Source organism: Leuciscus leuciscus (genome assembly GCF_965113295.1).
Source record: "Leuciscus leuciscus genome assembly, chromosome: 1".
NCBI lineage: Eukaryota > Metazoa > Chordata > Actinopteri > Cypriniformes > Leuciscidae > Leuciscus > Leuciscus leuciscus.
In genome coordinates this window covers 10,498,940-10,526,040 of record NC_138725.1, presented here as the reverse complement: position 1 = coordinate 10,526,040, position 27,101 = coordinate 10,498,940, and positions in this window count along the sequence as shown.

Below are 27,101 nucleotides of genomic sequence, written 5' to 3'. Positions count from 1 at the left end.
ATCGCGTCAACTGTAGGCTATGAGATTGTAGGATAACAAAAATAGCCTTCATGATATCCAAAATAATACAACTACAATCTACAAACACAAGAACCATTAGGCTATAAACACATAACAGTTTATGTGCCATATGCCTACTTTTAGTGCAGCAGATTAGTAAAAAAATCGTTCACTTTGGTATAGAAGCATGAAATTTGGCACAGATACTCTCTAAGGGCCACTATTTTGGAAAAAGGCGTTGGCCACTCAAAAATTCAATATGGCGGCCATTTTTCAAAATGGCCGCCATTGCTATTCAATGCTTATTATATCAATTATTCAAACAGTGATCCAAGCATAAAATTTTATACAAATACTCTCTAAAGGACATGTTAATAGAAAAAGATGCTTGTCCCTCAAAAATTCAAGATGGCCGCCATTTTTAAAGACGGCCACCGTTCCTGTCGAATATTAATTATTTCAAGTGTTCAAATGGTGATGCAAGCATAAAATTAGGCAGAAATACTCTTCAAGGAACACTCTTTTGGAAAAAGGTATGTGCCACTCAAAAATTCAGGATGGACACCATTTTCAAGATGGCCACCATTTCTGTCAAATAGTCATAATGTCTGCTTTGTCTGCCTCCTCTCCTTTGACCTGTCCAGCTTAGTTAAACTTGCCAGGGATATAAAATCCCCACCGGCATAGGTCTCAGGTTCATTGGAGTACACAAGCCTCTCCACCACGGCAAGGTGTAGTCCACAGAGAGGAAGTGCCACTGTTAGAAAAAGGATACGCTGCTGGTACAGGTTGCACATACAGTGGGGAGAACAAGTATTTGATACACTGCTGATTTTGAAGGTTTTCCTACTTACAAAGCATGTAGAGGTCTGTAATTTTTATCATAGTTACACTGAAACTGTGAGAGACGGAATCTAAAACAAAAATCCAGAAAATCACATTGTATGATTTTTAAATAATTAATTTGCATTTTATTGCATGACATAAGTATTTGATCACCTACCAACCAGTAAGAATTCCGGCTCTCACAGACCTGTTAGTTTTTCTTTAAGAAGCCCTCCTGTTCTCCACTCATTACCTGTATTAACTGCACCTGTTTGAACTTGTTACCTGTATAAAAGACACCTGTCCACACACTCAATCAAACAGACTCCAACCTCTCCACAATGGCCAAGACCAGAGAGCTGTGTAATGGGCTACAGGACAATAGGCAAGCAGCTTGGTGAGAAGGCAACAACTGTTGGCACAATTATTAGAAAATGGAAGAAGTTCAAGATGACGGTCAATCTCCCTCGGTCTGGGGCACCATGCAAGATCTCACCTCGTGGGGAGTCAATGATCATGAGGAAGGTGAGGGATCAGCCCAGAACTACACGGCAGGTCAATGACCTGAAGAGAGCTGGGACCACAGTCTCTAAGAAAACCATTAGTAACACACTACGCCATCATGGATTAAAATCCTACAGCGCACACAAGGTCCCCCTGCTCAAGCCAGTGCATGTCCAGGCCCATCTGAAGTTTGCCAATGACCATCTGGATGATCCAGAGGAGGAATGGGAGAAGGTCATGTGGTCTGATGAGACAAAAATAGAGCTTTTTGGTCTAAACTCCACTTGCCGTGTTTGGAGGAAGAAGGAGGATGAGTACAACCCCAAGAACACCATCCCAACCGTGAAGCATGGAGGTGGAAACATCATTCTTTGGGGATACTTTTCTGCAAAGGGGACAGGACGACTGCACCGTATTGAGGGGAGGATGGATGGGGCCATGTATCGCGAGATCTTGGCCAACAACCTCCTTCCCTCAGTAAGAGCATTGAAGATAGGTTGTGGCTGGGTCTTCCAGCATGACAACGACCTGAAACACACAGCCAAGGCAACTAAGGAGTGCCTCTGTAAGAAGCATCTCAAGGTCCTGGAGTGGCCTAGCCAGTCTCCAGACCTGAACCCAATAAAAAATCTTTGGAGGGAGCTGAAAGTCTGTATTGCCCAGCGACAGCCCCGAAACCTGAAGGATCTGGAGAAGGTCTGGAGGAGTGTGCCAAAATCCCTGCTGCAGCGTGTGCAAACCTGGTCAAGAACTACAGGAAACGAATGATCTCTGTAATTGCAAACAAAGGTTTCTGTACCAAATATTAAGTTCTGCTTTTCTGATGTATCAAATACTTATGTCTTGCAATAAAATGCAAATTAATTACTTAAATCATACAATGTGATTTTCTGGATTTTTGTTTTAGATTCCGTCACTCACAGTTTTCACAAATTACAGACTTCTACATGCTTTGTAAGTGGGAAAACCTGCAAAATCAGCAGTGTATCAAATACTTGTTCTCCCCACTGTATCTGCGAGACGGAAGGCGGAAGGACCATCAGAATTGAGACTGGTTTCAACAATATAGGTGACCAGTTCAGAAAGAGCCATAGGAAAGATGGCTGGTTGAATCGTTTCACTCTGTGACTCTTTCTCAAGCCTTCTGAGGTTTCTCTCTGTTGTAAAGATGAATGAGACGCAATTGATGGTATTTCAGCTCCTGTGCAATGGCATCAGCACCACTTAGTTGAGACAATAATTTAGCATCATTCAGTGTTTGTGCACATTCATGTAGTCTGTCATTCAGTTGCAGTGTCATTACCTGACGTAGGTCAGATTCAGGAGATATGTTATCACAAAGAAAGCAAACCTGATCATCTAGACTTTTCTGCATCATGGTTCTGCGATGCTTTGTTTGGCCTTCATCTATCTCACTACATTGAGCATCGGATTGTTGCTTCTGGGCACGAAGTAACTTTGTGTTGTTGAACCGAAGTCGACAATTGTAGTGATACTTCGCTTGGTTCCTTCTCAAAGCTTCTATTCATGAATATCAGTCACGTGACCTCTTACGTCATCCGCTCTTTTTCCAGTTGACGGCCGCCATCTTGAGTACCTACCGAGTACTGTCTATGGTACTGACAAACCTATTATCTCAAGTCTTGTTAGAAAACAAACAAAAAAATAACTATTCTTGAAACATTATTTGAATTCTTTAACAAAAATTATTGTATGGAATAGAATAGCTCCTGCAGCAGGTGCATTAGCACAACAGGTAGCATAAAGTTACATGACACAATTTAATTGATTAATATTACACTTTTACTTTTAACTCACTTTAAAACACCATCGAGGATTTGTATCATATTCCGGTCGCGGTTTAAAATGGTTTCAAGTCAAAAAAACATTTTGAAATATGTTATATTTAACATTTTATATGAAGCTATGGCCTATCCTTACCTAGCATGCATACTGTAAACATTCTTTATTCATATGAAAATTCCCCAATCGCACGAAAATCACACACAAATCACATATACTTCAAACCGTGCATTTATTAGCTTCTTGTTTCAGGTGAAGAGATGTTACTTTAGCTTTGTTATCACGGATGTCAGAATGAGGAAGTCATGCAGGACCGCAGGCAGAACAGAAGCGTGATTTTTTATTTTTTTTTTTAAACCACTTCAGCGGAAATCCCGCCCTGCAGCTGATTCTAAAGTTTTCATTGGTCATATCAATCACTGTACTGATTGCCTACACCAAACACTGATTACCATTGGACTAATAGCCCTGGCGGATACTGTATTGCATGTATTTGAACACAAATAAACCGGAGAAGACGTGAATGAATGCTTTTTGAGTGATGATTTCTATTCAAAATAACGAACGTTACAGATTTATGTTATGTTACATTTAAGTTATATTTATGTTACCGTGTTGTGAAAGCATAGCTAGCTAGTTCCTTTGCAACTGACATATCGATCTTGCCGAATAAGGTACTCAAGATGGCGGCAGACAAGTTTTAGAAGTGAGTGACGTCAGTGAGGAGACGTTGGTGACATCATCTGATATTCATGTATACCACCACCTTCATCCAGTCGTTCCAGGTCCAGGGTCATTGGCATTTTGTTCATCTTGTGTAAGAGTGGAATGTTGGTGGCAATCAATTTATAGCCATCATGTTGAGAAACATGATGGGTAGGTGGTGATTGGAGGGGTTCCTTTGTGTCTGTCTGACAAAGACAACATTTCTTCCAATCAGTTGGCCTCTTGGCTGACATGGGATTTTCATTTGCCATTTTGGGGGTTTGTTGTCTGATTAAGGCCGAGGGGTTATCCTTTTACCACCTCAATCATAGACATAGTACACATTCAGGTATGGGATACAACTAGGTACGGGTCACCTACACCTAGCCCGATCATTCATCCAGTGCCATTTAAGTCCCGTGTGATCTGTACACCTTCCAGGTAAGCATACATGAACAAGTCATGTATTGCCCCGCTTACCCTTGGCTCGGCTCTCCCGCGCTGGCACAACCTGTCAATTCAGGTGCGGCTATCTAACTACATCTATTACTAGCTAATTGATGAGGGGCTGGTAGACAGCATTTGGGACACTAAACTTAGCTATACTATTACTACTAGTCAAGAACTACAGTGTAAGTAAAACTAGATCAGCTGACACTGAACCCCATGCTGAGTTCCACAGCAGTTAAGTCACCAGTGTGCCCTGGTTGTGTAATGACGTTCACTCTATTAAACAAAACCTTCCTTAACACATTAAATTGAGCTCTGACAGAAATGGTGGCCATCTTGAAAATGGTCACCATCTTGAATTTGAGCGGCACACACCTTTTTCCATGATAATGTTCCTTGAAGAATATTTGTACCAAATTTCATGATAGCAGCACCATTTGAAAAAAAGATGTAAGGATTCAAGAGAAATGGCGGCCATCTTGAAAACTGGTAGCCATCTTGAATTTTTGAGGGACAAGCACCGTTTTCCAAAAAAACATTCTGAAGAGAGTATTTTCACAAAATGTTATGCCTACATCACTGTTTTAACAATTGACATAATGAGCATTTTACAGAAATAGCGGCCATCTTGAAAAAATGGCCGCCATGTTGAATTTTTCGGTGGCCAACGCCTTTTTCCCAAAAAGTGACCCTTAGAGAGTATCTGTGCCAAATTTCATGCTTCTATACCAATTTGAACGATTCTCTTGAAATATGCCATTAATCTGCTGCACTATTTACCATAGGTCGTCGTTTAGGCTATTTATTTGTTTATTTATTAAATTGTCATAACCGCAGCAAATTAAACCATAATACGCCGTTTTTCGTTTGTCGCATGCATTGCTATTGCTTGGGTTTTCGGCATATTTTGATTCCAAATGCTCAACAGATATTAGTGAGACTTTTGAACATTTAATTTATTTAGCCTATGTTAAATTGCAGTTACAACGGTTTTATAGGACTTTTTTTTATCATGCATAGGCCTAATGCAAACATTGGATGACCGTTTTGTTGAATTATTATAGGCTACCCTGCGTTTATTTATTTTATTTTTTTATTCTTTTATTATTATGGTTGCAAACGGTACAGTGATGACATTAATGATATACAACTTTGTATACAATTAGTCCAGTCATTTCATGAAAAAAGGTTGAACAAATTGCAACAAAAGCAAACTCAGCTGATTTTGTATCCTCAATATGAGTAAGAAAAAAAAGTCCCGAAGAATCCCATAGGGGAAAGTTTCTAAAAAGACCCAAATATAGCCTATTCGTACGCCTATTCATTCTTTTACTCACATGAATAGGGTAAAAATGTTAACCTTTAGATATCACCATGAAAATTACTGAGCTGATCAGTTGAGTTTGCTTCTGTTGCAATTTGTTCAACCTTTTTTCATAAAATGACTGGACTAATTGTATACAAAGTTGTATATCATTAATGGCATCACTATACGGTTTGCAACCATAATAATAAAAGAATAAAAAATAAAATATATTAACGCAGGGTAGCCTATATTAATTCAACAAAACGGTCATCCAATGTTTGCATTATGCATGATAAAAAAGTCCTATTACACTAGTAAAACCGTTGTAACTGCAATTTAACAATAGGCTAAATAAATTAAATGTTCAAAGGGCTCACTAATATCTATTGAGCATTTGGAATAAAAATATGCTGAAAACCCAAGATATGAAGAGCTGCTGTGAGATCGGGTTTGGACACATCGTGTAGTTCGACAATGGCGGTCTTTTTTCCCGGAAACGCGGAAGTGTTTATCATTTAATTCTCTTTCTTGTGTGTGTGTATGTGTGTGCGTGTCTGCGATACTTGTGTATCTTAAGTTTCTCTTTTGTTTTGCAATTGATATTTCTTTTGTTTACTTATCTTGTCGCTGAGTTATGTATTTAGGCTAATAGGCTATTTATTTATTTCGGAAGCCGTAGGGAGGACGTTGCCATTCGTTTTCTCTTGTTTATTGGTCAGTTGGGGAGTAAGGGAATGCTTTATTTTATTTGGGATTTTTCTTTTGTCAGGTAAGTAACATTTAATTCCTCTTTAGTTTGATTCACTTTTGTTTGTTATTTTGACCTGAACCCCTCCTGAAGAGTCACGCTTCCTGATATTCATTTCTGTGTGAATAAGCTTTGGTGTCATATCTCGCTCTGTAGTGTTTGTGTGTGAGCTGGGACAGGAGAAGGGATATATCAAACTATTTTTTTTGTCATCGGCATTCTTAGATGGGAGGTAGTGACACTAAATAATAATATTTCGCAAAAATAAAAACTGTTTGAAAGATATCACTGACAATGTATTTAACCATTTACTAAAGTTAGTTTTTCATCTGTTTTTTGTGTTTATTTAAAACTAGAGAAATCTGATATTATTTTAATCTTATATCTGTTATTTAACAGTTGATCTGGTTCTTTAATGCTGATCTAACAGCAGAAACACTCGCCGGGTTTGAATCCCAGTTGCTCAGGCGGGGCATGTTGTGTAATCTCATGTAGGTGACAACATGCCCCGCCTGAGCAACTGGGATTCAAACCCGGCGAGTGTTTCTGCTGTTAGATCAGCATTAAAGAACCAGATCAACTGTTAAATAACAGATATAAGATTAAAATAATATCAGATTTCTCTAGTTTTAAATAAACACAAAAAACAGAGATGAAAAACTAACTTTAGTAAATGGTTAAATAGACATTGTCAGTGATATCTTTCAAACAGTTTTTATTTTTAATTTTGCGAAATATTATTATTTTTCTATATGTCACTACCTCCCATCTAGGAATGCCGATGACAAAAAAAATAGTTTGATATATCCCTTCTGTCCCAGCTCACACACAAACACTGCAGAGCGAGATATAGTGACCGAAATAAGCTTATTCACACAGAAATTAATATCAGGAAGCGTGAATCTTCAGGAGGGGTTCAGGTCAAAATAACAAACAAAAGTGAATCAAACTAAAGAGGAATTAAATGTTACTTACCTGACAAAAGAAAAATCCCAAATAAAATAAAGCATTCCCTTACTCCCCAACTGACCAATAAACAAGAGAAAACGAATGGCAACGTCCTCCCTACGGCTTCCAAAATTAATAAATATTAGCTTAAATACATAACTCAGCGACAAGATAAGTAAACAAAAGATATGAATTGCAAAACAAAAGATAAACTTGAGATACACAACAAGTAGGCTATCGCAAATCTGCCGCATATGAACCCGATCAAGCCCTCACTGAGGAGCGGAGAACCCGAACTACACAATCACTGTCACAGCATCAAGATATATAGCCTAGCAAAGGGGAATAACACATGACGTCCAGCGCCGGAACAATAGAGTTGATATGGCAACCAGAGCACTAAGTTTTGTCATGCTGACATGTGTGGAAAGTTTTAAACCACGAGTGTTTCAAGTGAAACTCCCACACACGAAACACATCGCGTTTCCGAGAAAAAAGACCGCCATTACACGATGTGTCCAAACCCGATCTCACGGCAACTCTTCATGATACTGATGACATTTGAGTTCATTTAGAGAAACTTTTCATTCTTCTCGTAAACTTCGCTGCATTATGCCTTATTTTACATGTAGTGTTCATATCTATTTTTTTAACACAAATGCAGCCTGTTGGGTCATACTTAAATGTATATTTTTAAAACCAACAAAATATTGAATTCATAGAGGGGGTTCATAGAGACCACAGTGGTAGATCCACTGGCTCTTTTCACTTATCAGAAAAATTCTCATTTATCTGATTACATATGAAGCTTTTAGTTGAACTCACTGCTGACCTACTTTATTGTTAGGAAATAAAAATAAAAAAAATAAAAAACTTGAATACATATGGATTGAACTACTTAAGTTAGTGATTATACATGATTGACAACATGTGGTTTGATACCTTGCGGCCGCCATTTTGTAAACATGCATTTTTCATGAAGATTGTCACTGGTGTCACTTTTCTTATGGGTAATACCAGTGACTCCCATTTATAGATAAACTTTATTATTTGGTAATTTAAGCTCCTGGTCAGGTATAAACTGAAACAGTGACTTTACAGACAGTGTAGAGATGCTGATCCTGAACGCGTGATCTTTATGATCTTTTACAAACTGCTTTCACTAAGTGTCAGTGATAGATTGTGTGAGTCTCGTCTACTTAAAGCTCCAATATGTAGGAATTTTGTAATAAAATTTCCTAAAATAACTTGCACAGTGTGATATATTTCCTCCAGTTGTGTACTTACAATATCTCAAAAGTCTCCAAAGATTTTTTATTTCAGAGAAATTCCGATTTTAAATAGGCTAACTGTCCGTCCCGGAAAAGAAATGTCGCGCCTCATAGACGCAATGTCCGCTCTATCCTTTTTTTCCAGTGTGGACCATGTGATAGGATATTCCACCACACCGGATTTTTTATTTTATTTTTTATTTTTTTATTTTTTTTACAACAACTTTATTGAGTTTTTTTTTCTTATCACAATAAACAATAAAGACGTCTGACAAAGAATAAATAAATAAAAAATACAAAATATGACCCACCACACCGGAATATCACATGGTCAAATGCGGAAGTGGTGGTTAAAGCGTTATAGCCATAGGCCCTGTCCCAAATGGCGCACTTCATGTGGACTTTCGGTCTCGTGGACTTGAATTGCGCGTGCTCGCTGAGTCTACGAGTCCGTAGGCTGTCCCATTCAGCATTTTAACGCTCTGAAGTGTGCTCAACAGCGCCCCCTTTACACCCTTGAAGCGGTCTTCCGCGAAGCCCGCATAGAAGCAGGCTCCACCAGAGCCCGTCTACGGAGAGCCTTGGCACTTCCTATTAGCCCCATTGTATAGATGGTTGGTTGCAGTTCCATTAGAATTCCACTGGAGGTGATCGCGGGCGAGTGCAGACTGAATGGGAGTCAATGGGGCTATACGGCTAAATTTGTCTCTTTCACCCGATTGCCGTTGAGAAATCTTCGATTTTATTGTAGGTTTTGCAAGTTCAACATGGGTTATAGGTCGAAAATTGAATGAAAGAGTACTTATGTCCTTTCGATTTCTTACAAGTTGAGTTGTTGTTGCCCATAACACGCTAGCATTCTGCTAATGAACGCTGATTGGTCAGTGAAGGACTGATTACGACCAGAGATGCCGCTTGATGGCATCGTGTCATCCGAAGCGGGACCAGAAACAAACAAAACAAAAACTCTTCTAGCACGTGTATTTACCTGTGTCAGCTGTGTTGTCGATGCCTCGAGAGGAAAAAAAGTGCAGAGCGCGAACGCACCAAAGTGACTGAAGGATTGCCGTAAAGCAGTATCTCTGGTCGTACGATGTGTATGACGTCATTGGCCCTGTCCCAAATGGCACACTCCGGACTTGTGGACTTCCTCAGAGTCCACACTTTGGTGACGTCATGTAGTGCAGACCTATAGGGCCCTTGGCGCGAGTCCACGAGGGCGCATTGAGAGGTATTTTTGGGACAGACTCGATCGGCATGCCGGAAATAACGGTCTGGTTGTTGTTGGACAGGAGAAATCACATTTTTGCGCTCCGACGTCTTATCTGCATGTCCACTACACAGCCTAATTTTACAGTTCTATATTTTGATATTATGCATATCACCTGGGCATTAGACAATAGATAAATCATGCTTATTTAAATGATGTATACAGTTGTACATAATAATACATAATGTTCCATTTGAACTAAGATTACAATTTTAAAACATAATTTAAACATATTTTTTTCAATTTACAGGTTTCAATATTCATACTATGTTTACATATGACTCAGTAAAGCCCTGCCATTCGGTTCTATTTATTTAATGAATCATAATGCGATCGTATTATTAAACACGCTATTATTATGTTTGAGACATCAACCACTGGTCGATGACCATAATGTTTGTATAAACTGTAGGTAACAACTGGTAAAATGTACATTTAGGTCATAAAAACAGTAATATTTTCTTCTCAGCCATGTCAACAATTATCCGTGAGTGAAATCTCCTCCCATCTGTTGTCTGATTGGCCTTTCGCAAGGATTCCTGGGTAGTTAAAGTGCGTGGAGCCTGCATCTATGCGGGCTTCGTGGAAGACCGCTTCAAGGGTACAAAGGGGGCGCTGCTGCGCACACTTCAGAGCGGTAAAATGCTGAATGGGACGGCCTACGGACTCGTAGACTCAGCGAGCACGCGCAATTCAAGTCCACGAGACCGAAAGTCCGCATGAAGTGCGCCATTTGGGACAGGGCCATTGACACTTTAAAATACTTTTTAAAGCAAATAAGTGACTCTAAAAAATCTAACACCCAGCAATGTGTAATTTCTTTGCATCTCCTTTCGAATTCAACATTCAAATTACTAGACAAAAAATTATATCCTGAGAAAAGTGGATTTTGATGGATATAGCGCCATAGACCTCCATTCATTCTGCACTCGCCTGCGAGCGCCCCCGCATGGACAGAGACGCGTTACTGCAGCCAGTCCAGAAACCGGAAGTAACCAGAGAGTGCCAATTCTCTTCCTATTAGACATTCTCTGGCTCCACGCACTTTAACTACCCAGGAATCCTTGCGAAAGGCCAATCAGACAACAGATGGGAGGAGATTTCGCTCACGGATAATTGTTGACATGCTGAGAAGAAATATGACCTAAATGTACATTTTACCAGTTGTTACCTACAGTTTATACAAACATTATGGTCATCGAGCAGTGGTTGATGTCTCAAACATAATAATAGCGCGTTTAATAATACGATCGCATTATGATTCATTAAATAAATAGAACCGAATGGCAGGGCTTTACTGAGTCATATGTAAACAAAGTATGAATATTGAAACCTGTAAATTGAAAAAATTATGTTTAAATTATGTTTTAAAATTGTAATCTTAGTTCAAATGGAACATTATGTATTATGTACAACTGTATACATCATTTAAATAAGCATGATATATATATTGTCTAATGCCCAGGTGATATGCACAATATCAAAATATAGAACTGTAACATTAGGCTGTGTAGTGGACATGGAGATAAGACGTCGGAGCGCAAAAATGTGATTTCTCCTGTCCAACAACAACCAGACCGTTATTTCCGGCATGCCGATCGAGTCTGTCCCAAAAATACCTCTCAATGTGCCCTCGTGGACTCGCGCCAAGGGCCCTATAGGTCTGCACTACATGACATCACCAAAGTGTGGACTCTGAGGAAGTCCACAAGTCCGGAGTGTGCCATTTGGGACAGGGCCATAGACTGTATGGTTATAGCTGTTATGGATCACGATTACTCTTTGGCGAGTATTGAAGTGCCAACAAAACGAAAGCGTCCATATTCGGATAAACGCAGAGACTGTGTGACAAACGGAGGAATAAAACCCGGATAAATATCGGCAGGCGTTTTCGAGATGGAGAGAGCTGCGCGACAATCTTGGACTTGACAGAGACTCTCTCGCGAGTGTATTGATAGACAGGTACGACATGCAACTGTCAATAATAGCACTTATAAACAAAGTTATATTGCTCTTTGTACTTCGGTAAGGCTTTTTATCACGTGTGGTGACCGAGATTATGGCAGTACAATTAAATACAATCGGATATGTGTTGTTAAAAAAAATATATTTAGTCATTACTTGCAAATGTTCGTTCAAATTTACTTTTAGATATTGGTTTGAACACGTTAAACAACACGGCATTAACCATAAACACGTAAAACTGCACAACATTAACCAAACAAATCATTTGACAAATAGCTGTAAGCTGTAACGGGATAATATCCTCCTGGGACCCAAGAATAGACTTTTGTCCACTGTAGTGGACATTATATTTTAGTGAATTTCTCTGACATCATACATGTCACATGACACAACCTGGGTGTCCTGTAAAGAGCACGTTCAGGACTTTTCAGAGACACCAAATATTTGGAGGTTTCACCATGAAAACATCTCCTTGGTCTTTAAAAATGTCTGACATTAATTTAGTGATCAAATGTAGCATTCTTATGGAAATATGATAATATATTGTAATTATAATTTAAATTGGACTACTTTTCAAATTGTATTTCATAAAACAACATCTCAGGAAAATGTTAAGGGGTTTCAAATAAAAAAAATATTTTCTGTTACGGAACTGGGCGTTGATTTCAAACGTGTCCACTGTAAAGACATCAGGACTTACATCATGTTTATCAGGCATTTTGTGAGACACAACAAGTGAATATGGAAATAAATTATACATCAATATTCCTATGAAATATTAGATATTATTATTAAAATGTTGCCAATTATTACTCCAATTATTACACTTCTTTTTTCATTAAATGTTGCTCCAAGAACACATTAAGGTGCAAATTAGATACAGTTTATAGATACATTGCATTGAATGGGAATATTAATTTATGGACATTTTACCCACATGTTGCATAAAGTGAAATGGTGTATCAATTCATTCCGTTATTTCTTTCATAACATAGTTGAGAATAATATTTATATAAATTTTGGTTGAAAAAATCCTGAAACCCCAAAATTTATTGGTGATTGAAAAAAAATCCCATATTTTTTGCCTATACATATAATTTCATGTCATTTTATTTTTTTAACAACTTAGTCCTGGCGTCCACTACAGAGGACATAGCATAACGTATGAATAAAATATTATTTTTCAAAAATGTTTTTTTTTACCATTTGTTTATTGTGCTCTAAACAGTGTGATGACATGGAAAAAACTAAATTCAAAAAACTTTTTTTTTCTGGGTCCCAGGAGGATATATAGCATAACATTTCACGTTCCTTGCAGTTCATTAATTATGATGACATAAAATAATACGATCAGACATACAGGTAATACAAAAACGAATAAATTACCTCATCCGTGATCATGATTCATTAATTCCATTTAGATACATCGCTAGATGGTGAAAACGCATTAAAAACGACATCTCCCATCGTCACCTCCTTCATAGCGTCATCAAGCTTCGCCTTTGTTATTGTTGGAAACTGCGCCCTCTTGTGGTCAAAAAGTCACATACTGGAGCTTTAATTATAGTTGAAGAATAATGATCTGTGGTCTCGTGTATGTCACTGGAGTTACTGTCTTTTACTCCGAGTTATCTGAAACTGTCCACTATTTCAACTGTTTGATTATGAATAACAGTAGAATGAAGGGGTGTAAGAAGAAGAAGAAAAAGAAGAAGAAGTGGGTGGTAATAGACAAGAAATGTGCACTTTTCTACCATTCTACTGGCAGTGTTTCTTCAGTCATTTAACTGGAGGAAACCCACCCTGGCTTTTAACATTTAAGTGAGGGAAACCCCATACTGTGGTCTACAAGCTCAGATGAAGTAGATGTAATAATGAAACTTAAGATGTCCATTATGCTATTTTTCCATAGTTTTACTGTAAACAGTGTTTGAGCATCTCGCTTTTTGTCAGCATTAACAACAAGCCAAAGTATATGAGTCATTCCACGAAACCGGTACGATTTGGACAACATTTTTGGATTTTTTACGTAGGCCTATTACTTTTCTGAACACCCCACAACATTAATTACATATTTAAATTCCAGAAAAAACATATTTTCCCACCTAAGGCATCAAATTCCTATTATTATTGGTAATTATTTTAAGATATGGGCACTATTAGTCTTCAACCCCGTTATGGACACTATGGGAGCTCTCTAAATATGATTATAAAATATATTTGTAATGAAATCAATATTTTCCTATTAATCAGATGTCCCTCGCACTAATTCAGTAATTGTAAATGTAAAATTTACATATAAATTTACACTTATGCTATACTAAAGCCTGAATTGGGCACTTTTTGCGACAGCAACCTCATTTTTGATCTAAGATGTGTCTTAACTTCAGAATTTGAACTAAAATCAGTATTCTTATGATTTCTCTGAACATTTCAGTTCAACAAGTTCAACAAACATTAAATTACTTATTCATAAACTTAAAAAAATAATAAAAATGTAGGTGTGACGGGGTTGAGACTAAGGTTAACAGGGTTGAAGATGGTAACGGGGTTGAAGAGACAAATACAGCTTAACACATAGTTGTTTTTTACTCAAATTCACTGTAAGATTTTGAGCACTGTATTTCATTATGTAACCAAGAAAAACAACAGATATAAATTGCAATTGCAACTCAGTTTTACTAACCCCACTGCAGGAAAAACAACAATAACTTTAAATATATTAGAACATTATAAACTGACTGAATAGGTCATCAAAATAAAACATATTACTTTTTTTTATTATTATTTCATATTACAGTTTTTTTGATGTGTTCGTGTGTGTGCAAACGTGTTTTTGTGGTGTTTTTTTTTTTTTTTTTTTTTTTTTGCATGTGCGCGCTTCGTGGCAAAAAAGTAATAGGGTTGAGTGTGACGAGGTTGTGATTTTTTGCTAAAAAATGGCCACTGCTCTACATGCAGTGAATAACAGGAGAGCACATGGCATTCATGGTATTAAGAAATCATACAGTATATATTGTTGAAATAACAAAGATCATTTTCACAAGTATCTTTATTTGATGTAACGGGGTTGATTCGTTGAGCTTGACGACCACAACATCACAATTCTAAATAAGTTATAGTTATAAAAGCAGGTGGTAACTTGCCTGTGTCTACACCCAATGTTGCTCAGAAGACTTCTATTATGTTAATTCCTGTTATTGATGTCACATATAAGGATCTGTTCATTAGTTTTATAGGGGAAAATGATTTGTGTAATGGGGTTGAGGGATTACTGAGAGACATAACTAAATAATGTGATTTTAATGAATAATTATGAATTTACTTTAAAAAAGCACAGATAGATATTCATGGCAATGGCAAAATGTAGGGACTTTTTTCTACAGTTTTCTACACTTTCATAGAAGGACATGACAAAATAGGTGTGTCAACTGAAAAAAAAAACTAGATAATTTCTAATATAAAGATAATATGCATGTCATTATTTTTAAACTTTATTAAAGGAGACATTTCAATTGATACAAAAAGCTTTTAAGAATAGATTTTGGTGACCCAATAGGTAAAATACACTTAAAAAGGTCAGAGGGACTCAAATCATACCGGTTTCGTGGAATGACTCATATGCATTTAACACTCGCATTATTATGATCTTGCTCCGTCCATGCAATAAATGCGCGTTCTTAAATGAGCGAGGTTTTCTAGCTAATTTCAATTTGGTAAACAAAAAATAGAGTCAGAGTTGTGTATTAATATTTACAAGTAAATATGAAGATACATATTCACGAAGATAGGCTACAACTCCTCGTAATGTACACCTTGACAGCACGCAAACATTTGCTGATTTTCTTGTGTTTGTCAGTTTATATGCTTTCCTGCCACAGACTGAAGCGCGCGAGTTACTTTTAGTCAATAAAGGACAAGCCTACTGCAACACACACACACACACACACACACACACACACACGCTGTCAGATACGAGGTAGTTCGGGGCTCCCCCGAGAACATTTGGATTTCTCTGACCTACAGATGTGCGATTTAAGACTTTTGAAGGCCAAAACAAATGTAAAGGAAATATATTTAAACCCATGTCAGTGTGCAGTAGATTATTAGTCAATCAGGTCACATTTAAAACCGTTGCGTCGCACACACCTCTGAGAGAGCCGTACACATTCTGCCCTGATGGAGTTTTGGTTCTTTAATTGCCACTGTCGCCTTTTCCACCTTTGTTGCCATTGGCTTGGCTTGCTAAGTTAAATTTAACATTTAATCGAATATTCAACAATATTATTGATCTCCTGCATTGACGCCATTATATGAGAACTGAACTGAGCTGGGCTGCGTTTCCCAAAAGCATCGTAAGCCTAAGTTGATCGTAAAAACGATCGTACGACTGATCTTAATATTACGGTCTGTTTCCCAAAAGCATCGTAGCTTAAGTAGCACTTGAAAATCTTCGTAGATCTACGAGTGCTCTGGAGTAATCGTACATCCCCAAGTGCATCGTAAGAAAACAGATTTATGAGGACACCTGCAGGACAACCGACAGATTACACCTTTAACTTTATATGTGATTATAATATAAGGTTTTGATTGTACTTTATTGTACACTTTATTACTCTTTTTTTGTTGTTGGTTAAATTAATGTATAAATTAAATAATTAAAAAGGTCAGAAAAAAAAAAATAATAATAATTTAATCTAATAATTTTAATCAAAATTAAATGAATGAACAAAAAAAGAAATAAAAGAAATCCTTTAAATCTGTTAAAAAGTGCATATTTGTTTCGCTCTATCTCCTCTAAAAGGACATTTATTTAATCTTTTTGAAAGGTATCTTTTCGTGTTTTTTTTTTTTTTTTTTTCAGCCATTTTGTCAGTGCCTCCGCCTGTAGGTGCTTTATATAGACTTGTCTTGATTGCTAATCCACAACAGATGACAATTATTAGGTTAAACGTTCAGAATACGATTCCATATAAGGTTATGTTTCAGCACTTCACGAATGGACAGCGACTCTTAAGTAGCACGTTCATGTTAAGTGCATTTTGGGGAAACGCTCGTGGAATTGCAGCGAGCGTTCGTAACCTTGCACGTAGAAAGCGCTCTTAAGAGCTCTTAAGAGGACGATGACATCACTGTTTTCTCCAGAGCGGCTAGATTAACTAAATAAATAACTTTTTACAAAAAAAATGAAACATCACTGAACTTACATAAGGTGAACGATGACGCTATTTTATTCTGGAAACAAACTTTGTTGCATTATTTTCCTGTTCTCTCTGTAAAGCTGCTTTGAAACACTCTGTAGTGTAAACCTGGGAGTTAAATGTCACTTTTTTAGACAGAGAATGTAAAAAAAATTATACGTATACAAAAAGATCATATAATTTCACTCACCAAGCCTATCACTTGAAGCAAATATCATCCCTTCTGAATGTCCGCTGGCGCGAGCGTGAAACTGAGGCATATAGAGCCTATCTAACGGCAGATGAAGGAAACCGTAAATATTAATGAGTCCTTGATATGATATTCTACTTTTATTAATTATATTGAGAAAAAGGTGAATAAAGACTGAGAGTCCATGTTCAGAAATTATTAATTATTATTATGTTTTGTAGCTGTTTTCCAGTTTGTTCGATGTCAAACTCAAAAATGATTTTATTTTTAATTATTGAAAAATGTTATTATTTTATATGAAAAAGTGATTAATTGCATTTTATTGAGAAAATATTTTAGCTTGTGTGTGTGTGTGTTTTACATGCCCCCCTAATATATTAGATCAGAAAGAATTTTAATCTGTCATATGGTCATGTTATAATGAACCCCATGGGGCATGTTGTTACATTTCACTTCCATACTCTCGGGGTATATCAATATTAAAATATACACTGTATTAATGAAACAAAACCACATATGTGTGTGTTGTAGCCTACCCTTAAAAAGGGAAAAAGTAACGGGGGAAGGTTTACGCACATGACGCAGCTCTCGCCTTCACTCGTCTGTATTGAATGAGATTTGAACAATGTGTACAAGAAAACATACATTTCAATATTCATGCACTCATCAGATTCAGAACCACAGTCACAAATATCTTCTTAATGCATTCTAAATGATCTTTTTAACTAAATTACCATGTGAAATGTGAATTGTTTTAAACAAAATGATCAAAATACATTTTAATACTCCTTTTTAAATGAGTTCTCAATAACACTAAAATTAATTGTACTTTTAACAGTATTCGGCAGTAGGCAGTGTCTCATCATCACATGAAATCACCCTTATAGTGATAAATACACACTAAACTTTACAGCAGAAATATGTGTACGTAGTAGTAACTATAGCTTAAACACAAATGACACAGTACACTCGTATATGTCGAGACTCGGTCACGACGGAGCCACGAGGTCTCCAGCTGCTAGCATAAAGTTACACATCTTCGCAGTTAGCACGAAACTCTTTAAACAATGCAAAAACGTCTATTTTACTCATATAAAACCATAATATCATAACGAAATGTATTATGAACATGTGTTAATATCTACATTGCTTTGTGAGTGGTAAGGGAAAAAGTAACGGGAGAAGGTTTAAAGGTCCCATGACATGAAATTTTCAATTTCTGAGGTTTTTTAACATTAATATGAGTTCCCCTAGCCTGTATATGGTCCCCAAGTTTCTAGAAATTTCAATCGGTATAAATCGAGCTTTTCCTATCTTTCTCTGCCTTTGAGAAAATGGAGGCTCAATCAGGCTGATCTTGAATCCCCTCTTTATGACGTTACAAGGAGAAATGTTACCTCCCCTTTCTCTGCTTTGCCCGCCCAGAGGATATTTCTCGCCCATGAGAAAACGAGCTAGGAAACAGGAACGCGCACGCGCGCGATTTTAGTTTGTTGCTTTACCGTTTATGGTTACCTAGCTTGTTACACGTAGAATGTGGCTGTCACATGAGCTATGCAGTTTATGTGTCAAGTCAAGTCAAGTCAAGTTTATTTGTATAGCGCTTTTCACAATACAGATTGCATCAAAGCAGCTTCACAGTATTAAATTAAAATAATACAACAAAGTTTGTTTCAAGAGGAATTTATTGATTGATAAAATTAAATTAAATATCCCCAAAATATCCCCAACTGAGCAAGCCAAAGGCAACAGTGGCAAGGAACCGAAAAACTCCATCAAGTGACCTAATGGTGTCCTAAAACTCCATCAGGTGCCTTAATGGAGAAAAAAAAACCTTGGGAGAACCCAGGCTCAGTCGGGGGCCAGTTCTCCTCTGGCATTGGATAGAGGCCGGATTGTAGTTTGAACTGTAGGATTATATGAATGCCTGGCTGAAGAGATGCGACTTTAATCTAGTTTTAAACTGGGAGAGCGAGTCTGAGCAACGAACAGTATCAGGAAGACTATTCCAGAGTTTTGGAGCCAAATGTGAAAATGCTCTCCCTCCTTTGGTGGTTCTGGATATCCTAGGTATGACCAAAAGCCTTGAATTTAGTGATCTCAAAGAGCGCGATGGATTATAGGGCGATAGAAGATCCGTTAAATAGACTGGAGCTAAGCCGTTTAGGGCTTTATAAGTCAGTAGCAATACCTTGTAATTAATACGGAACTTTATAGGTAACCAATGCAGTGATGATAAAATCGGTGTTATATGATCATATTTTCTTGATCTCGTAAGAACTCTAGCGGCGGCATTTTGGACTAACTGTAGCTTGTTTATTGAGGATGCAGGACAACCAGCTAATAAAGCATTACAGTAATCCAGTCTCGAGGTCATGAATGCATGAACTAACTTTTCTGCATCAGAAACTGATAGCATATTACGTAGCTTAGCAATGTTTCTAAGGTGGAAAAAGGCTGTTTTTGTAACATAAGAAATATGATTTTCAAAAGACAGGTTGCAATCGAGTATAACACCCAGGTCTTTTACTGTAGAGGATAAAGTAACAGGACATCCTATGATGTTAAAGTTGTATTGTGCGAGGTTTTGTGGGCGGTTTTTTGAACCGATAAGTATTACCTCTGTCTTGTCTGGATTTAATAAAAGAAAATTACGCGTCATCCAATCTTTTATATCTTTAACACACTCTGTCAATTTGGAAAATGTAACGTTTTCATCCGGCCGTGATGAAATATATATTTGAGTGTCATCAGCATAACAATGGAAACTAATTCCATGTTTCCTTATAATATTTCCAAGTGGCATCATATATATTGAAAATAACAGAGGGCCTAATACAGATCCCTGCGGCACTCCATAGTTTACTGGAGTTATGATCGATTTTTCTCCATTTAAATAGACAAAATGGTAGCGGTCAGATAGGTATGATTTGAACCAGCTTAGTGCTTGTCCTTGAACACCAGTATAATTTTGTAGTCGATCTAAGAGTATTGTGTGATCTATAGTATCGAACGCAGCACTAAGATCAAGTAAAACTAGTATTGAGATACAGCCTTGGTCAGAAGCTAAAAGTAAATCATTTGTGATTTTAACGAGCGCAGTTTCAGTGCTATGATGCGGTCTGAATCCAGACTGAAACTTTTCATAGATATCATTTTGTTGCAAGAAAGAGCCCAGTTGAGCGGACACCACTTTTTCTAATATTTTAGACATAAATGGAAGATTTGAAATGGGTCTATAATTTGCTAGATTATTATGATCTAATTGTGGTTTCTTAATGAGAGGTTTTATAACTGCCAGTTTAAATGTTCTTGGAACATGACCTAAAGATAAAGACGAGTTAATAATATTGAGGAGAGGCTCTTCCACTACAGATAACACTTCTTTCAGTAGTTTAGTTGGTATAGGATCTAATAAACATGTTGTTGTTTTAGATGAAGTGATAAGTTTATTTTAATCTTTTTGTTCTATAGTTGTAAAGCACTGTAATTGTTCTTGCGGGGTGATAATTGAAGCTGAATTGTAAGGCGCGATTGAAGATTGAACGTTTATAATTGTGGTTCTGATGCTTTCTATTTTCTCAGTGAAGAAGTTCATGAAATCATTACTACTGAACTGTAACGGGATATTTTGTTCGGGTGACGTCTGTTTATTTGTTAGTCTAGCCACGGTGTTAAATAGAAACCTTGGATTGTTTTGGTTGTTTTCTATTAGTTTGCGGAGGTGCTCAGCCCTGGCAGCTTTTAGGGCCTTTTTATAACGTGACATACTGTCTTTCCACGCGATTCTAAAGACCTCTAAATTAGTTTGTTTCCATTTACGCTCTAAAATACGGGTTTCTCTCTTTAAAACATGCGTAGTATTGTTATACCATGGTGCTTTATTTTTCTCTCTGACCTTTTTTAATTTAATAGGTGCAACCACATCCAATGTTCTAGAGAGAATGGTGCTCATAGTGCTAGTTAGTTCTTCTAGTTCATCTGTTTGTTTGGGTTCAGGCAGCAGCTGAGACAGATTAGATAAGCAATTTGAGAAATTATCTATGGTGGATGGGAGGATTGTTCTGCCTGGTTGATAACGCGACGCCGCATGACATATTACAGCAGTACGTAATATGCAAGTTACTATGTAGTGATCAGTGACTTCATCACTTTGTGGAATGATATCTATATCGGTTGGATCGGTTCCGTGTGATATAATTAAATCGAGTGTATGATTAAGACGATGAGTTGGTCCGGTGACGTTTTGCTTGACCCCAAATGAATTTAATAAATCTGTAAACGCAGCTCCTAACGCATCATTTGGATTATCTACGTGTATGTTAAAATCTCCAACAATTAATGCTTTATCGACATTGACTAATAGGTCTGAGAGAAAATCTGCAAACTCTTTTAGGAAATCAGCGTAAGGCCCTGGCGGTCTATATACGGTAGCCAAGGCTAGAGATAATAGGGATGTTTTTCTAACATCTAAGAGCGTAACATTTAGTACAAGTACTTCAAATGAAATAAACGTATAACCCGTTTTCTGAGTAACATTTAGAATATCTTTATAAATGGTTGCAACACCTCCGCCACGGCCAATCAGACGGGGCTCATGCTTATAACAGTATCCAGGAGGAGTAGACTCATTAATACCGAAATAATCATTTGGTTTAAGCCAGGTTTCAGTAAGGCAAAGTACATCGAAGCTATTATCTGTGACTATTTCATTTACAATAACTGCCTTAGGTGTGAGTGATCTAATGTTTAGAAGACCTAGCTTTAGAAATAGTTTTTGTTTACTAATAGCAACATTTTCTGTTTTAATAACAATTAGATTTTTCCTAGATCCTGCATTAGATTTATTATTTGATCTCACTAAACGAGGAATAGACACGGTTTCTATGCAATGTTCTACACTAGTATTTATATCAGTTGAATTGGTGCAGCAGAGACTATGATTTGGACTTTTGGTTACTAGTCAAAGGGTATTTAACATTTTGGAGATGTTATCTGACAGAAGATCCGCTCCGAATCTGCTTGGGTGTAAGCCATCAGCACGGAAAAGCCTAGGACGCTCCCAAAACAGATTCCAATTATTTACAAAGAGCAGTTTCTGCTCATTGCACCATGACATTAACCATTCATTTAGCGCAAATAATCTGCTGAACTTTTCATGCCCTAGTCGGTACGTGGGAAGCGGTCCTGACACAATGATCGTTGTTTCAGGCGATGTGCTGCGTACCGTATCGATTAGATTCCTGAAGTCTTTCTTCAGAATCTCCGTCTGGCGCAGCCTGATGTCGTTCACTCCCGCGTGCAGGACCACAGTTCCGACGCGCTCGTCACCGTTCAGGATCTCGGGAACGCGAGCAGCGATTTCAGAAACACGAGCACCAGGGAAGCAGTGACTTTGCACCTTACTTGTACCTAACGTAGCGTGTACGTGCCGAACGATGGAATCGCCGATGATCACAGCATCGCGTTCTGTTTCGCGTAGAGGGGAGAAGCGGTTTTGTGTCGATAACTCGAAAACCGGGAGGGTCGGAGAAAGTCTTGGTCTAAACCTGACTCGCGTCTTCCGCTGCGGAACCACCCAGGCTTCGTGGTGGCGTGTTGGAGCCGGAGTGAACGAGACCATGGCTGATTGCGACCGATGCTGAGGAACGCACGGAGTAGACGCGGTCGGAGTCAGCGGGTTAGTAACGTAACGTGAATACACACACTGTAACGCGAGTGTTGTACACGTCTTTGTTATTTGGATAACCGTTTTCCTGTTGGTTATATGGCGCGCGCGATATCCGCATTTCAAGATCGCAGAGCTTGATGTAATTGTAATAAGATAAATGACAGACGTTACAGATCTCTCATGAAAAGGCAACAGTAGGTTAGCGTTAGCTACATGATAATAACTGTAAACCATCCGAATAAAGTACCGTATCCAAACATAATATTTTAAACTTACCATTCGGAAACGTCCTGCTGGAGCTGCTGAGTTGCAGCTTCTCCATCTGGATCAGATTCTGGGTCAAACTGAAATGCTTGAACGACTGCGTGTCTTCGTGCCATTGCAATATATCCAACATAAACAAACATGCATGGTATCGTTGCGCAAGATGGTCAAGGCCACGCCCACCCTCCACCTTGCGCCGCCTTTCTCCTCCTCATTATCATTTAAAGCTACAGACACCGAAACGGCCTGTCTGAAGGAAGCTCATTCTGGGACTGGTTTGTAGTGGCTATAATTCTGCACCGAGGCTGAATTTTTGGAAAGAGATTTCAGATACAGTACTAGGGACCACTAAGGTCTATATTAAAGCCTACAAAAAGTAGCATGTCATGGGACCTTTAAGAAACACACATGACGCAGCTCTCGCCTTCACTCGTCTGTATTGAATGAGGAAGAGAAGCGCGCGCATGCGATCCCGCTACAGAAGCCCCGAGGCATTACCAACACATTGACGAATAATCAACCCATAGAAGGATCAGCATTATCTGCATTCCACTTCTCAATATTACTCGTCTAGTTTTTAACAGTGACAACCTTAATACGGGTTTTAACAGTGACAACCTTATTCTAGGCTTACCATTAATATAACATTGTAAACCTATTGTAATGGATATACTTCCAAAAACAAGCACACTTGTTTTTACGGGGTTTGCAGATGTGGTGCTTTTCCCAGGACTGTCTCAGAAATGAGGTGTTTACAGTGCTGGACAAAGGGGGATCCTGGGAGGTTGCTATTTTTAGCTCTTATTTCATCATTCCTCTGCACAGTGCAGTAAGATGCTCCCTGCATCTCAATGATTGAGGATTGGAACATCAGCCCCCTTCTCTTTAATAGGTCCACATATTTTAAATGAAAAAACAATCCAAAAGGACAAACGGATGTGGTGCCATTCCCTTTTTCCATCTTGCTCTTATGTTGTTGCTTTGCTCTGCAGATTCTAAGGCAGTTACGTAGTGCAGTATTGTGTTCCTTACACATGGAGCATTAGGACATTCTTCATGGGCATTCAGTAGTGTTTGACAGAATGATGTCTCTTGATACTAAACACAATATATACAGGCACAGATCCATTCACAGTGTTTCTTCCAAGGTTGTCATAACAGCATGAGCCAGATTGGTATCTAACGCCATACGCCTGACTTTAAACATGACCTATGCCTTTAAAGTTTCCATCCCATGTATAATCCGTCAGACTTTTTAAATCACAACGGAAGAGCCTTCCTCTGTGTTGAATGAATGCACTCTTGCACGTAGTGGATGTGGTGTAGATTTGAGAATCTTAATTCAAAAGGAATAGATACTGTTGCACAGAAAGTGTCTTCATTCTCCAATTTAGATTATTTTAAGGTTTAGTTCCCCACAAAATTTAAATTCTGTCATTATATGCTCATCCTCATGTCATTCCACCCACTTTCGTTCACCTTTGGAACACAAATCAGGATCTTTCGCGAGAACAAACCTCTTGCAGAAGCTCAAACGTGCTGCGTAACACGCAAGAATGAACCTCATTGCTCCTTGCATGTCAAGCGAACATTCTTGAGCTCCCGTTTATCATAACTGATGTGTTGATGAATGTTTATATGTGAATAAAAGCAACCGTGTCTCTTCAGAAAATTAGGATTAAACTGATCAGTTCATATGGATTAGTCACTTTATGAACTTTTTGAAGCATCTAAGTTTCAGTTGCGTTGCTGGCTATAGTATGGAGGGATAGAAAGCTTCCTCACTCAGAAAAAATGTACAGTAGGTGTTCAATTTTTGTTTGAACGTACCCTGTAAATAATTTTGTAATTGTTTTGTAGTGAAACATTTTCAGATATTTTTAAAGATATCTTTGGCAGTTCTGGTCATTGCATATTAAGAAGCATAATGTTTCTCTTTGATAAGATTCAGTGAGCACGAGCAGTTTACACAGTATATATGTTGTAAAATGAAAGTGGAATAACTTTATTATGTTTGACACTAATTTCAACTATTTTAATTCCATCTGCTTGGACCCCTAAGTACAGTGAATGATGATTACTTAAATCGCTGAACTGTTTTATTATTACGGATCATTTAAATTTTACAAAGAACCTTTTTTGAAGCCTTTACATTTCAAACTATTTGCATACAATTTATAGCATAGGGGCCTATACATTATACTTTAGACATTGCGTGAAGGTAAAATTCCCTAAACTCTTTAAGAAAAGAAAATCTTGAGTGCTAGTTTATTTTCATTAGATCTTTAAAATGCTGCAGTGTATGCAATCCATTATTACAGTGATGTGCTACTTTCATATAGGCAGAATGGTGTGGTTTGTCTCACTTTAGGTGTACCTTTGGTATACAGTATACGAAATGTGTCAAAATGAGCAGTCAAGTAATTTTTTGTGTAACACAGTGAGCTATACTAACTACTGTACATATTTGATGATTTGATGATTTGTCAGACAGGGGTCTAATTGTGTGGGCTGTCAACAGGCACCAAAGCCATATGTGTTTGTGTTGTAGTAGGTCGCACAATACTGTTGTAGAAGTGTCTTTGTGCAAGGAAAAACAACACAGAAGCAGTGACCTTTTCTGTCTAGAGATAATGAGAGAGGAAACCTGCCAATGCAAAATCTAGAACATCGTCAGCATTGGGCCATGACAGTTGAGAGAAATAGAGAAATGTCAAGGGGAGGTGCCAAATGTGTTAAATGCAGTTTGGTGGTGTAAAATGACCTCAAGAAAATTATTCACTGAAGGAGAAATGAATTGCCATTATGTGAAATGTTTTTATTTTATTATTTTTTTTACATATTAAGCATGTACAAATAGCAAATCAAGAAATAATTTGGCAGTTGAACAACAGCAATAGAAAATTCACCTTTGTATCACCATATATATTACAAAACAAGTGCAAGCACAAGGGAATATGTTTTGCACAGCAATATGTGAGCATAATCAGATTATTATTTTTTCACAATTTACATGCATTTTTATATAGAACATGCCTAAATCAACTGTAAAATGTAACAATATAATGTTAAAAATTATAAAAAATGAATTATTTATTTGATGGAGCTAGCTGTTCATCAGTTAAATTGCAGCTGCATGGACACTGCAATCACATCACTGCAAGTTGATTGTGATACTTTAATGAATTTCCTCTTTCCCATTGATGTTAAATAAAAGACTGAAAAATGCAAAGCCCTGGCCATCTGTCTGGAGATGAGGGCAGCAATTTATTCTTATTTAGTTTCTCAGCCAACCAGGATAGGTGGCACAAATGGCGCATTTTAATTAAAAAAACTGCTGAGACATTGGGGGAGGATGCCAGCATGGCAAGGTTTCCCCACACAAACACACTGCTTATGCTTCATCACTGCAAATCAAATAAGGCCATCAGTATTACTCAGACAATGAGGGGAATAGTATGTTTTACATAAACCAATTACACAAACAAGGTAGGGTAAGTGTACTCATTAAGCCCATATACCCTTTAAGCCCACTTTCAACTCTGAAGTCAAATTAAAAAAAGAGAAAATAATATTTTATGTTGCTCATTATTTTAACCAATCCAGTGATTTGTTACTTCCCTGGCATTTTTTATTGTATAACAATCACATTTGGCAATGTTGAGTTAGCCCCACCCATGTGCATGCTGTCTCACGGGACCTCACACAAAGTCACCTCAAAACTTTGGTGTTTCGAGACCCTTCAGAAATCAACACATTTCTGCAATTTTCAGCCATTTCTTTGGTAACTACATTGACATTATGTCAAATAAGAGATAAATGTATTGTTTTTTGTGTATGAACAAATAGTACTTATACTATAATTTTCTTTTAAATGGAAAGATGAGTTGTATTAGCTTGCGTTCAAAGCTAATCTCTAGGTCAAACCATTAGCCTTACAGAAAGGCTAGACTGCCAAAGAATTAAGCAGTGACCTGCAA